This window comes from Macaca fascicularis, chromosome 15 (genome assembly GCF_037993035.2).
Source record: "Macaca fascicularis isolate 582-1 chromosome 15, T2T-MFA8v1.1".
Taxonomy (NCBI): domain Eukaryota; kingdom Metazoa; phylum Chordata; class Mammalia; order Primates; family Cercopithecidae; genus Macaca; species Macaca fascicularis.
This window is the reverse complement of record NC_088389.1, coordinates 77,519,197-77,534,025: the sequence shown is the minus strand read 5'-3', so window position 1 is coordinate 77,534,025 and position 14,829 is coordinate 77,519,197. Positions and strand designations below refer to the sequence as shown.

The following is a 14,829-nucleotide window of genomic DNA, read 5'->3' as shown; positions in this document are numbered from 1 at the left end:
TTAACAAAAAACTTGGAACTCAGATTTAATAGAACATTAAAAGGATTATGCATTATGACTAATTGGGATTTATTCCTGGTATACAAAGATGGTTCAACTTAAAAAAAAAAAAAACCAGTGAATGTCATACGCTTCATTAACAGAATGAAGGGGTAGAAACTGCAATCATCTCAACTGACGCTGAAAAAGCATTTCACAACACTCAATACCCTTTCATGATAAAAACACTCAACTAGAAACAAAAGGAAATTCTCTCAACATGATAAAGGCTATTATATGAAAATCCCACAGCTAACATCATATTCAGTGGTGAAAAACTATAAACTTTTACTCTGAGATCAGAAATAAAGCAATAATTCCACTCTCACCACTTCTATTTAATGTAATACTTGAAGTCCTAGCCAGAGGAATTGGTAAGAAAATGAAATAAAAGGTAATCTCAGTACTTTGGGAGGCCGAAGCAGGCAGATCACGAGGTCAGGAGATGGAGACCACGGTGAAACCCCATCTCTACTAAAAATACAAAAAATTAGCCAGGTGAGGTGGCGGGCACCTGCAGTCCCAGCTACTCGGAAGGCTGAGGCAGGAGAATGGCGTGAACTCGCGAGGCGGAGCTTGCAGTGAGCCGAGATCGCACCACTGCACTTCAGCCTGGGTGACAGAAAGAGACTCCGTCTCAAAAAAAGAAAAAAAGAAAAAAAAAAGAAAGAAAGAAAATGAAATAAAAGGCATACAAATTGGAAAGGAGGAAGTAAAATGATCTCTGTTGGCAGACAGAATGATCTTATATGTAGAAAATCCTAAAGATTACACACACACACAGGCATATACACACATTGTTAGAACTTATAAATGAAATGAGTAAAGTTAATTAAAATGTACTTCCTGCTTCCAGCCTGTTGTGCAGGTCACAATCTCCTGACTAACCTTCCTTACCACACTATAAAGTGGAGCTGGAAAAACTCAATGTGGAAGTGCAGTGGTAGTTTAAATCAGTGGGAAATCTCCTAGTTGACAGTGTGTGAAATATCTTTGTTAACAGTACATTTCCAGTTTCACAGGTTCATTATGAATATCAGATAATGTCTGCCTGTATAATTTGAAAATACATTCATCATCACATTAGTCAAATAGAGAGCTCAGATATATTTTAAGAACTTGTTAGAGAATTCTACATTGCCAACTGTCAGAGGCTTTTTCATAGAAGCATATGGATGTTGGTAGAATTTAGGAGATGTTACTGTAACCTGCACAATTTTGTATTTGAGGTCATTAATGAGGAGGTTTGTGTGCATGTGTGTGTGTGTGTGTGTACATTGATTGCTCAGGCAGCTGGAAGGGACATCAATTTTTGGGAGGGTTTCTTGAATCATTGTTTCAGATTTCCTAGCCAATGCATTAGCCTGCTTCCCTATAAATTGGAGGGGAGGGTCTTAGTAATATTTTAGTATATTTCTGTCCTTTTTCTTTTTCTCCATGACTACTTCTGGGTGGACCAGGTTAGGAGCAAGGGAAAGGCTTGGCAACTTTTGAATCTCTGTTTCTTTCTTTGATTGCCTTACCTATTTTCAATTATTATGATCCTTTCTATTCATGGAATGCTGTAGAAGATTAGGTATAATACATATATGTGTGTATATATATGCATACACAGACATACATATAGACACATGCATGCATATAACTGATACATATATGAATAATTTTACTTATTTTTGTTCATTTTGTTACGTTATTTTTAGTGTGAAAAGATTGTCCTAGCTAACTCTGTTCTGTCACTTTGCCCTGAAAATCTCTGCAGCCATATCAAGAGTTATTAACTTTATGCATAGTTGACTGTAGAACAATGCAGGAGTTAGAGGCTGACCCCCCTCGAAGTGAAAAATCTGCATATAACTTTTGACTTTCCAAAAACTTAACTACTAATAGCCTACTGTCAACTGAAAGCCTTATCAATAACATAAACTGTCAATTAACATATTTTGTATGCTATATGTAATATATATTCTCACAATAAAGCAAGCTAGAAAAAAAGAAAATGTTTTAAGGAGATCACAAGAAAGAGAAAATATATTTATTATTCATTAAGTGGAAATGGATCATCATCAAAGTCATCATCACACTAAGCTGCGAAGGAGGAAGAGGAACGGGGGGATTTGTCTTGCTGTTTCGAGAGGTGGCAGAAGTCAAAGAAAATTCACTTATAAGTGGGCCCTAGTAGTTCAAACCTGTGTTATTCCAGGGTCAACTCCATATTCAAAAGAACTGGAGAACCGAGGCAGCGCTGGTAGCAGCAGAGTTGGGGGCAAGAGCTGATCCACTGCAGCGCTGAGCCACCCATCCACTCTGCCTAAGTCTCTCTCCGGCTCTGGCCTTTAGCCACTGAAGGCACATTCTCACTTGGGAAGAGGATGAGGGAAAACTTGGGTCACAACTATATTGGTCACAAATGTCTTTGCAGAATCATAGTGCAGTGTCAGCAGGAAGAAGCTGAATTTGAAGGCAGATACACCCTGACTCTTCCTGCCTGCCAATGCCCTGCATTGCAGTGGACAAGTCTCCATAGATGACCAGCCAAGCACAGAAGTGCAGTAATAGAGGGGTCTGCAGTACCAACACTGCTCACACATCTATACTTCACAAGCCGGTAAAGAAATCCATTGTGGATTTGTTTAGGTGCATTGAAGTTCTTATTCCTCTAGGAGGAGATTACACAAGTCATATGATGCTCATTTGCTTAATAAAGAAAAGTGAACATCAAGAACTGTGAAGATATTCCTAGAGCCAGAAGCAGCTTGAGAACTTGGAACGCAAGAAACTCAGCAAAATCTGGTATTCTGGGCTCTTGACTGCACAGATAGAATTTGTCAAATTTGTTAAAAATTACAACTGTGTTATTTACACACAATTATTTTGACAGTTAAGTTCACCCAAATATTGATATTGTGTGAAAGTATGTGCCCACAATAGATGCCATGATCCTGTCCTCCAAAGTTGCATGGGCTGTCAGGACAGATCAAGTACTCATAAGTCACCCTAGTGAAGCCCCATATTTACAGAGAACCTCTGCTCTGCTCACCCAGTGCCTCAGTCCTCCCCCTAATTCTCCTCTAATCCTCCTAGAAACTAGGTTATAAACAAATCTTCTGTCACCAGCACTAGTGCAGTCCAGGCTCCCCCAAGGAGTCTGGGAGTTTGGAGTGCTTCTCAACATTATGTCCAGAAACAAAGGGTGACTTTCACACTAGTTTAACATCCCCCACATGCAGAGTGCTGAGATGGGCTGACTGGAGAGAGGAGACTACCACTCTTAACCCTCCTGGCCTCAGATTCTGCCTGTTCTGTAGAAAGGAGAAAAAAATAATGGTTCTGCCCCGTGCTCAAATTGGACTCTGTTCCTTGCCAGCTGTGGCCTTCAGGCAAATCTCTACTCTTCCCCGAGCCTCATGCTCCCCACAACCTTCTGAGACACAATTTAGAAAATATGAATGCTAACAGTAAGTGTAAAACCACTGCAAAGTGTTAAGTGGATGTTACTGGTTATTCTTCAACATATCTAATTGTGTTGAACTGGACTACTTTTCCAGCTTTACCGTTATTTGTCATAGGATTGTTTGTTGGTTTAAAAGTATGATTCTGGCCGGGCGCGGTGGCTCAAGCCTGTAATCCCAGCACTTTGGGAGGCCGAGACGGGCGGATCACGAGGTCAGGAGATCGAGACCATCCTGGCTAATATGGTGAAACCCCGTCTCTACTAAAAAATACAAAAAACTAGCCGGGCGAGGTGGTGGGCGCCTGTAGTCCCAGCTACTCGGGAGGCTGAGGCAGGAGAATGGCGTAAACCCGGGAGGCGGAGCTTGCAGTGAGCTGAGATCCGGCCACTGCACTCCAGCCTGGGCGACAAAGCGAGACTCCGTCTCAAAAAAAAATAAAATAAAATAAAAATAAAAGTATGATTCTGCAGCCACAGTTCATAGGCTGGATCCCAGGTCTGACCTTGTAAAATACCCTAAACGTGTGTTCCCTAGTTTCCTCATCTTTAATATGGGGACAATTATAGTATTTTTTTTCCATAGGATTATTGTAAGGATTAAATGAGTAAATACACACAAAAGGCATCAAAGTATACCTACTAAAAATAATTAGGACTGTTAGAAGTCAGAGTAGCTACCTTCAGGGAAGAAACAGGAAAGCTGGTTTTAAGTAGTGATGAGAAGGCAGCACTCAGGAGGCGTCTACGTCCTGAGCAAAATCTTTTATTTATTTTTCACACAGGTGCTAGTTTCATAGTGCATTCAGTGTACGAACATTCATTGTGCTGTATGCCTAAGATACTTGTAATTTCTGCGTATTATACTTTTTCTTTTCTTTTTTAAGATAGAATCTCATCCTGTTGCCCTGGTGGGAGTGCAGTGGCATGATCATAACTCACTGCAGTCTCAAATTTCTGGGCTCAAGCAATCCTCCTACCTCTTATCTCAGGCTCCTGATTAGCTGGGGTTACAGGCACATGATAGCGCATCTGGCTTTGTTATTTTCATGGTTAAAAAATACCACAATATGTGTAATTATATATATTTGTCTGCTATGGTATATAGATTTGTCTGCTATGGCTGTGTCCTATTAGGCCCTCTAAAAAGTTGTTCATGCTTGATCCAGGACAAGATTCAGCTTTTTGAGAATCTGTTCCATTATGGCTAAATGTTTTCAAAAAAACTGGTTGTGTAAAAATATTCTAATGAAGATTTGATTCATTGTGACATCCTCTTTTATTCCAAAGAATCCTTTTAAAATTGTTTCCATGCATACGTTTTAGCAGTAATGCAACGTAATCAAGTATTAGCACCTCAAAAACATATTCAAAGATTTGTAAAACTCAAACAAAACTTGTGACCATGAAGTTTTGATGTTTCGTCATGTTTCCTAAAATAGAAAGTTTACAAAATCTTTCAATCTCATAAGTTACTAGATGATGCTTACAGAAGCAATAAAATCAGAGAAATAAAAATGTTAGCAAATTTTTGCAAGTGATTTTCAATGTTGTTTTATTTTATGCAAAAAATAACCTCTTAGAAGGTCCCAGAGTATTAGCAGCCCAAACTCTGGAATATTCTCAATTTTAGTTGAGCTTTTCAGTTATTATAATATTCGTATAGCTACTCATATAATTAATAATAAAAAAGGTTCTAGTCTTATTTGTGAATAAAGTTCAGAATGAGTCACAATGTTATAGGTAATCATGTTAGATATAAACCACTATTGAGAAAGAATATAAAAACAAAATATTTTTTGATTATACAATATATATAGTCCATTATGTTCACATTAAGAATGATGTTAACAATTGTTTTATTGACATTTTTTAAATGAAAGAAAAACTTCAATATATCTAGTTCATGAAACTGTTAATAAACTAGTAAATGATACGGACATAAAAATGACACTAGCCAAGTATATGATAACGGGGCAATGGTGGGAGGTGCACACAAAGGCACAAAAGCCATTATTTCCTACCCAAAATGGTAATGTGACATACGTGCCTTACTCAGCTCATAATCTTATGTAAAATTCTGCATTTGTGAATTAAGATAACTTTTTAAAAGTATTGTACAAAGGGTATATATACATTTTTGAATTCAACTAGCAGATGGGAAATTATCATATCTGTATTAACCACTACATTAAAAACACTTAAGGATATCTAGGGCATAAAAATCAAAATCGATGTACTGGCACATAAGATAAATATTAAGTAGTAAATGATACCAAATGCAAACCTGCATTATGCTGAAATGGAAAGCATCTTAATGCAAACAGATTACACATTTTTATGCAACTTATCTATGTGGGATGACATTTTGAACCAAGTGGAAAATGTTAATAAAATTCTCCAATGAAAACCATGACTATACAGCATATGAAGCTGAATGGTTCATAGAAAGCCCTTGCTTAAAACAAACGAGATTTAAAAGTTCCTGAAAGTTGAAATTAATGAAAATAGTTATTGGTTCATGAGATATTGCTAAATATGGTAATGCTCTTAATTGAAAATGAGATAAGCAGAAAAGTAATTTTGAAAGTATTCTAATGTTTGCCTGCATTAAAATCAGAAACTTACCAAAAAAAAAAAAAAAAAAAGAAAGAAAGAAAGAAAGAAAAAGTCTGGTCTTGGCATAAACTTAAAATAATGTGTTTTAATAGTTTTCAGTTTTCAAGTGTTTTCAACTACTTTGTTGTAGGAAAAAATAACCATTAAAACTTAATACAATCACCTACATAAGGGCACACATTTTCCTTTTCCCCGGGGTGCCCTGTCCACTGAAAGGTGGACAGTACTTTGTAAACTCGCTTCCCGTTTGTTTATGATTTTCCCCTTTCTCTGAATTCGGGCCTTTCTCCGTAGAAATGGCCCTGAATCTCTAACACAGACTACGGCACGATCTGATTTTGAGCCGTCAGTCCCCTCAATACACTGGCACAATATACTGGTCTCGCTAAAATGTTTCATGAGAAAAATGTCTCGGGGGAGGCGGCGGTAGAACTCTCCCTCTGTAGTCAGAACCGTGAGAGGCGGCGTTTACTCGCTGCTCACGAGGCCCGTGGACCCTAATCCCCAAGCGCCGGGCCTCGACTCAGCGGACCCCGAGCGCGGGTCTCCTTGAGGAAGCGGCGCCAGCGGGTTAGGATCGCTGGTGGGTCCGTTACAGCTGGTCCGGCGACCGCTGCCGGCTGTTTGGAACAGCGAAGGGAGCTTTGTGCGCTGTTAGCAGTGGTCGCGCGCTCAGTGTCACTGCTGTCCTAGTGATTGAAATTCTCGGGGGAGGGGGGAGGGATTGCATTGGGAGTTATACCTGATGTAAATGACGAGTTGATGGGTGCTGACGAGTTGATGGGTGCAGCACACCAACATGGCACAAGTATACATATGTAACAAACCTGCACGTTATACACATGTACCCTAGAACTTAAAGTATAATTAAAAAAAAAAAAAAGGAAATTCTCCGTGTCCTGATCTCTGCTGATGGCACTCATCACCTGCTCTACTCCATCCTTCACATTTCACTCATCAGCATATGTCATCTTCTATTTTCACAATCATTTCCCACAGTTACGTAAATTGGAAGCATAAGTATCCTCTCCTTTCCACCCACAAGAGCCACTAGCTCTGTTTTCTACAGGAGTCACTGAAATAATTGTAAAAAACTCACTCTCTGGTCCAGAGGTCATAAGTCTCACAGGTCTTGTCTCCCACACACCTCGTGAACTTACAGTGAGAATTAACTGAGCAACTATAGAGCCACCTGGGCCACAGTAAATATGGTTATTTTATCCAATAATTATGGTGATTATTAATTTTGTTGATCACATTTTAGACTCTCAGAGATAATTACCAACTGTTCATTTCATTTTGCCAAGTATATAAAATAGTCAAGATATTTCCTTGTCATTTTGTCAACACATCTACACATTTGTAGGTGAGGCACAAATTGGTGAAAGTATCTGATAATTTGTAATCAATTTGAGAATTGTAGGAGACCATAAAGGAACATCAGTGTATTATAAGCAAAGTGTAGGGCTTTCTAGAAAATAAGTGATGGTTCAGCACATGTTTTAATAGTTTTCAGTTTTCAAGTGTTTTCAACTACTTTGTTGTAGGAAAAAATAACCATTAAAACTTAATACAATCACCTACATAGGGGCACACATTTTCCTTTTCCCCCGGGGTGCCCTGTCCACTGAAAGGTGGACAGCACTTTGTAAACTCGCTTCCCGTTTGTTCATGTTGGTGAGGAGGAGGTGGAGTTTGGAGTCTGACAAAAATCTAGGTTTTGAAACCTAGATTTGCCTTTTATTTACTAGATTGTTTTAGTTATATACACTCTGTTAGCATGTAGTTTTTTGGTAAATGAGATTATGGTGGGGGGATTAAATGAGTCCCTCAGAAAGGGGAAAATAATTTGTAGTTGCTATCATCATCATCATCATCACCACCATTTTTGATAAAGGCTGAAAGAAGCCTGTGTGATTTGTCTGTCAGGCCCTTGGTGGTCATGATCAGAGCAACACTGAAACATTTAATTAGTAATCAATTCGGGATTAATGTGCCATAAGAACATAAAGGCAGCATCAAGGAATGTGTTCTTTATCCTCAAACAAATGCGGAGAATAAAAACTATTTTAATGAAACCTTGCCATATAACCATGATAACCTGAGATCTCTTCATCATGATATCATTCACGTAGCACCTGTAATACATTAGATTGTGACCCAATATTTCAAGTTTAAATCATATATGACAGACAAAATTATCAAGTATAATTATTAACCCTTTCTCTAAAAGAGGATCTCATATCTATACTCACAAGTGAAATCACAGATATTGAATCAATGAAAGGAGAGAAATGATGGCCTCAATTTGGCCCCATTTAAGAAAGGCACAGGGGTATGAATGAGAGAAAGAAACCCACAAGAAGTTGGAGGAGGGTACAAGAAAGAATACGCAGTTGTTTGGGGGGAAAAAAAGCCACATTTGCTCAGAAGGAGCTACCATGATAAGAGTGACTCATGGAGTGAATGGTTAAAGAGCATTTAATTTTTATGTTTGTTTCCTTTAGAGACAGGTCTTGCTATGCTGCCCAGGCTGGAGTGCAGTGGCATTATCACAGTGCACTGCAGCCTTGAACTCCTGGGCTCAAGCTATCCTTCTGCCTTTTTCAAGAAACATAAGTAAAACTGAATTAGTTCCAGCTAGTAAAACTGCCAAAGTGTTTGGTGCATCTTTTTCATAGCCCTAGAAAGGGTTCCTACTGATTACTTACTCTATAAGACCTGTCACCTTTTCCAGAGTGCTCCACTACAGAAATAATACATTTCTCTTATTTACCAATATATTCACTAAATAAGTACATTACTTGAAAAGATATACTCAAAATATTTTGTGAAGCAATGAAATAAAACCATTTATGTTCTTTTTGAAATTGAAGGCAGATTAAAGGTTTATGGACATTTAAAAAAAAACAAAAAAGAAAAAACAGAAGGCAAAGCTGACCATATTTATAAAGAATAAAATTTGAAGACAAGTATAATGAGATAAATTGTAATTGTTACAAACTACAAATGTAATTTCCTTATATTCAAAAGTACTGTACAATTTCTTCTTATTGAAAAAGTCTAACAAAAATGACTCAATACATTTTATTATAGAAGCAGAAGGAAAGTCTTTGAACTGAGCTTAAAGCAACATATTAACAGATGAGACCCAACTGACCAAAATGAAGTTTACATCTAAATCTCTTTTCCAAACTTCTGAGTTTTCTGAAAAGCCTATTAGCACAGAGAAATAACTTACTGATTCTTACTTCTTTACTTCTGGTAGGACAATGTCCTGGGCACAGCAGCTATGTACTTTTCTTTTTCAGATACAGACTGGTCCTTTGGGAATAACCCATCACAGCCAGACTGGAGTTCTACTCAAGGTCTGTTCCATTTCCTGTTCCAAACAGCTCTCCAGAAATTCTAGCTACTGATCAAGCCCAGTGAGGAATTTCAGCCCTTTGTGCTGAAAACATTGGAGATCTGTTGGATCATCTCATGGACAATATTGGTGGCCTGAGCCTTTTGGAATTTAGTGCCATCCATCTGCTCCAGGAGAACCTTAAAACATTCTTGTCCTTCAGACAGGAAGAAAAGGAAGATTCTTCCATTTGGTGAAGAACTGTGAAGGTCTCCTGCTTCTGGCAGGCTGGGCCAGGTCATAGCTAAGGGTACAGAGAAAGCTGGAAAACATCATCCTCAGTGTCACTAGTGAAAAGGTTGGCAGGGCCACTGGTGGGATGCAGCTGGCTGGCCCTTGTGAGCCTTCACTCAGCTGTCTCAGCACTTTCTGGTTGTGAGACCATTACATAACCAGGCTAGGATTTTCAGTTTTTGTACTTATCTCAATTTTGTTTCCATTTTGTTCACTTTCTATTCTACTTATGGATTTCAGATAATGTCATGACCTCAACACTTCTTTTGTATTATAATCGAAATTAAACACTTCAAAAATGGCAGAAATCTCAATCTAACAGGATGTATTCATCCAAATGAGAACCAATGTTTAAACAAAAACCTGTCTGAGTCTTAATCTATTTCTCTTAAAATTCTAATAATGGTACTTAGAGGTTTTATCTTAGATGTCATTTTTACTTTTTTTTTTTTTTTTTTGAGATAGAGTCTCTGTCACCTAGGCTGGAGTACAGTGGTGCGATCTCTGCTCATTGCAACCTCTGCCTCCTGGGTTCAAGCAATTCTCCTGCCTCAGCCTCCCAAGTAGCTGGGATACAGGAACCTGGCACTATGTCTGGCTAATTTTTCTGTATTTTTAGTAGAGACAGGGTTTCACCATGTTGGCCAGGCTGGTTTCGAACTCCTGACCTCAAGTGATCCGCTTGCCTCAGCCTCCCAAAATGCTAGGATTACAGGCATGAGCCACTGTGCCTGGCCCATTTTTACTTATTAAATTGCACTGAAATACACATTTCCTCACCTCTCTCCATTTCCCTTTTAAGGGGTTAATGCACTAGATTTGATTTCTTCCACCTTTCTTTACAGGAGCCACAAATCACAATCTACAGATCACGGGGCATAAAACTGGCACACCAATGGTTAACTCATCCAGTTGTCTTCATTCTGTCACTAAAAATGTGTTCACTGCATACATGGGACAAACAATGTGCTTGGCAATGTGGATTCAAGGATAATAAGACAGGAAGATAATTGCCCTCTAGGGAACAAAAGCCAGACATTAAAGACATGATTATGATTAATTAAGCACTAGCATTCTCAGTGCAGCCAAGAGGAAGTACTGAGAGCAAATCAAGAGGGGAGTTGGGAGGCAGTAGAAAGCTTCACTTTCTGACAAAATCTGAGACTCTTAGCAAGTTAAACATCAGATTTTTGTTTCCTCTTCTGAAAAATTGAGAATATTTTAGTAGTTGTCATGTTAGAAACTGTAAAGATTAAGTGAAATGAAGTTTGGAAATTACTGGCTGAGAATATGAACATGATAAATTATAGTGATGTGGTTTGGCTGTGTACCCACCCAAATCTCAGCTTGAATTGTAATAATTCCCACATGTCAATGGTGGGGCCAGGTGGAGATAATTGAATCATGGGGGTGGTTTCTCCCATACTGTTCTTGTGGTAGTGAATAAGTCTCACGAGATCCAATGGTTTTATAAATGGGAGTTCTCCCTGCACAAGCTCTCTCTTGCCTGCCACCAGGTAAGACATGACTTTGTTCCTCATTCACCTTCTGCCATGATTGTGAGGCCTCCCCAGCCATGCGGAACTGTGAGTCAATTAAACTTCTTTCCTTTATAAATTACTCAGTCTTGGGTATGTCTTTAGTAGCAGCATGAGAACAGACTAATACAGATAGTAACCTTTAGTATAAATATAATCTATATAGTTTGAATTTGTGAACTATATAGAAAATATATATACATACAACCATATATTTATAATCTGTATAGTCCATATTCAACCAAGTCCATCCAAGAAAAGCTTTGATTGCAGCTCCCCTGACACTCTCAGGGTCTTGCACGCTGACGCCTCCTAAATGGAAACTCTAGGAGAGGAAATAGTCTGTAGGACTAGAAAATATTTTAAAAATGTTTATTCTGAGCCCATATGAGTGACCATATCCTGGAGAAGCAGTCTTAAGAGGTCCTGAAAAAGTGCACCCAAGGCGGTTGGGTTATAATTTGGTTTTAGACATTTCAGGGAGATACGAATTGCAGGTAAAATCATAAATCAATACATGGAAGGTATACATTGGTTTGGCCAGGAAAGGCAAGACATCTCAAAGTGGGGATTTAAAAGTCACAGGTGGGTTTCAGGGATTCTTTAGCTAGCAGTTGGTTGAAAGAGTTAAGCTTTGTCTAAAGACTTGAAGTCATTAGAAAGAATGCTTAAATTAAGACAAACGGGTCTACAATCTGCCATGCAATGCTATGTGACAGTTAGGTTAGAAAGTGAGCCACATTTTACTGGGTTAATTTTTAAAAATCCATTTAAGGAGATTTTATGGTTTGCAGCGCATGACTCAACCCTTGCCTTGCATGGCCTTAGGTCTTGCTTATAATTTGCTATCTTATTGCCACAAAGAGTCTGTTTTGTCTTATTGTCTCTCTTATAACATTAATGCTGGCCAGTTGAAGTCCAAACTCCAAAACGGAGGGGGATATAATGAGGCGTGTCCAACCTGTTTCCCATCATGGTTGAGAATTCAGTTAAGGTTTTCAGGGTCCCATTGGCCAAAAGGGGGCGTGTTCAGCCAATGGGTGGCTTAGTATTTTACTTTTATTTTTAGTTTATAACTGTATATCTCTATATATGTAAGAATATGTAGCAAATGTACTTACATTTTATATATTATGCGTTTTTAAATAAATACATACATGTTATTTTATATAAAGTATATGCTGAAATATATAAATATGTTATATATAAGTATTTAAATGTACAGAAACACATAAAATAGATCAATATAAAAATATACATCCTTTATATATTTAAATATATATACTTAAATTATAAACTCAAATAGTATTTTAATACAGTATTAAAATTGGAAATTAATGCCTAAACATCAATGATGAGGCAAATATCAAAATTTTAAGTAAAGGCAGGAAATGTAAGAAGACCCTGAGGGTCTTACAAAGGAGAGGGGCCAGTGTAACAAATTATGGCAAACTCCACTCAGGCTTTAAAATTCTTACCCTAGAAAATAAAGTTCTGACCTGCTTCTCTATTCCTTGTAGGCAACACTGCTCATTTCTCTTTTCAGCAACACAAGTCAAGGTGGGGTCCTGAGGAAGGCCTTTCAGTAAACTAAAATTAAATAAAATTATCTCAGTGTCCCTGAGTCGCCGGAAATGTCAAAGTAGGGATCTTGAAAGCATTGCTGAGCTTGCTTCCTTTAAAGCTAGGGAAGTAAGATCACAACATTCTTGTTTTGGTATAAAGTATTTAAAATAATGCTGTTGAGTTTTAATATACCTGAGTTGAGTTATGGTTTCAGCGATGTTGACGTCTGAAGCTGAAAGCTTAGCCCCTGGCACACCCTGGGGCAGGCACGGGCGCCTCTCTCCTCCTGGCTCGGTACGCGGCGTCCCCAGCCCCGGGCGCTCCCAGGACCCGTCCGCTCGCCCCAAGGTCCAGCGTGTCCCCTTCCCCAAGACGTCCCTGCCCCGCGCCCCCACACAAACGGAATCCCGAAGATTAAACCCGTGCGATCTCGAGCCCTCAAGTCCCGGAATCAACTGGTCCTTCCGTAAAACAAGTCTCACTAAAGTCTCTATGGGAAATAAAAGCCCTAAACCCAGGGGGAAATCCCGAAAATAAAAAGTGCCCTGCTGGCTACCTGAGGAAGATGTCTCAAGGGAGACCACGGCGGTGCTGCCTCCTCAACAGCAAAGGAGATTTTTTTACTCAGGTTGAAGCTGCACAAAGTTGGCGCGATAAGCCGCGACGACGTTTCCCTGGGGCTGCCAGACGCCCTGAAACTCAAACCCGCGGTTCCCAAATCCTGGGCACCGGGAAACGCCATTCTGGCGCCTTGCTGCTTTGCGCTCTTTGCGTAGCGGGCCCGCGCCGACCTCGCGGCAGGCTAGTGGATCTCTGAAATAGCAGTGGCCCACACCTCCCTGGTAATGGCGGGAGTGATCGTTCTCATCTCCAGCGCTGCCTGCTCACTTGGGAGGGACAAGCCTTGGAACCATGGCTAGAAAAGAAGAAAGGCAGGAGGAAACCGCTGTGCTATTTACACAGCTGAAAAGTATCCCCTCTCAATCATGCCTAATGACAGAACCCACTTCAAGTTTTCTAGGAAACGAGGAAATATCACCCAAATCCAGAAGACAGACATCCGTTTCCACCGTCAGCTCTCCAACAGATCTTCAGCCTCTTCCCCAGGGACGACACACTGGTTGCTTGGCGTAAGATCCTCCTCAATAAACGACTCTCCAGACCTGATCACAGCCTAGAACGACTGCAGCTGACAAAAGTAAATTTCTACAAAAGTAGAAAAATCTGTCTTGTCTCTATTTAGGAATTGCTGTCTGGAAATATTTCCAAAGAATCATTCCCTATGTGAAGTAAAGGGAATAAGGCCTCTGTGCCTGGGAGGCTGTCAGAGGGGAAATTGAAGGGTGCTTTTCCCTCGTTAACAATCCTCAAAGAAAAGACAACAAATAAACAAGAAAGTTATTATATATTCATGACTCTCTCTAATCAATTACATTATTGTTTCCTGAGCCAAAAAAGCAAAGTCATCTCAGATTTTTTAACCAGTTAGAAAAATCTGAAACCAAAATCAGTAGATTATATCAAAATTATATTGTGTATTACAAATTTATAAAAAATGCAGAAAAGAACATGTATTAGTTTCTCAAGATGATCATTTATAATTTTATTTATCTGCTTAAATCTTTGAGGGGTATTTGCTATTTCCAAAGTTGGAAATTTAATTTTTTATGGAAAAGTTTCTTCAAGATAGTATTTTAAAAGACTTCGTCAGTTAAGTTGATGAGAGCTGCTGTAACAGATAAATAGAAAACGATTAGCATTTAGATCAATATGCAAATTTACCTTTCCTTCCTATAAAAGCTCAATGCAGGACTTCCTGCTCAGATGACTCTGGTTGGCTATTCAGGGATCTGAGTACCTTTTATTTTGTGGCTTTGCTATCGTCAACATAACACCCCAAATGTAGCTGTGGTGCTTGAATCTATTTTAGTCAATTGCAAAGGTTAAACTGTGTGGTACATCACGTGTAGATGTTT

At 39.0% G+C, this 14,829-nt stretch overlaps 1 long non-coding RNA gene across 1 annotated transcript in view; it reads right to left on the bottom strand.

Annotated features, from left to right (window-relative positions):
* Nucleotides 1-13,611, bottom strand: part of LOC123569135 (uncharacterized) — a 30,051-nt gene extending 16,440 nt beyond the window's left edge. The window contains exon 1 of the long non-coding RNA XR_006692680.3: nt 13,410-13,611. This is a non-coding gene — a long non-coding RNA (uncharacterized lncRNA). The remainder of the gene's footprint in view (nt 1-13,409) is intronic.
* Nucleotides 13,612-14,829: the final 1,218 nt, after the last annotated feature.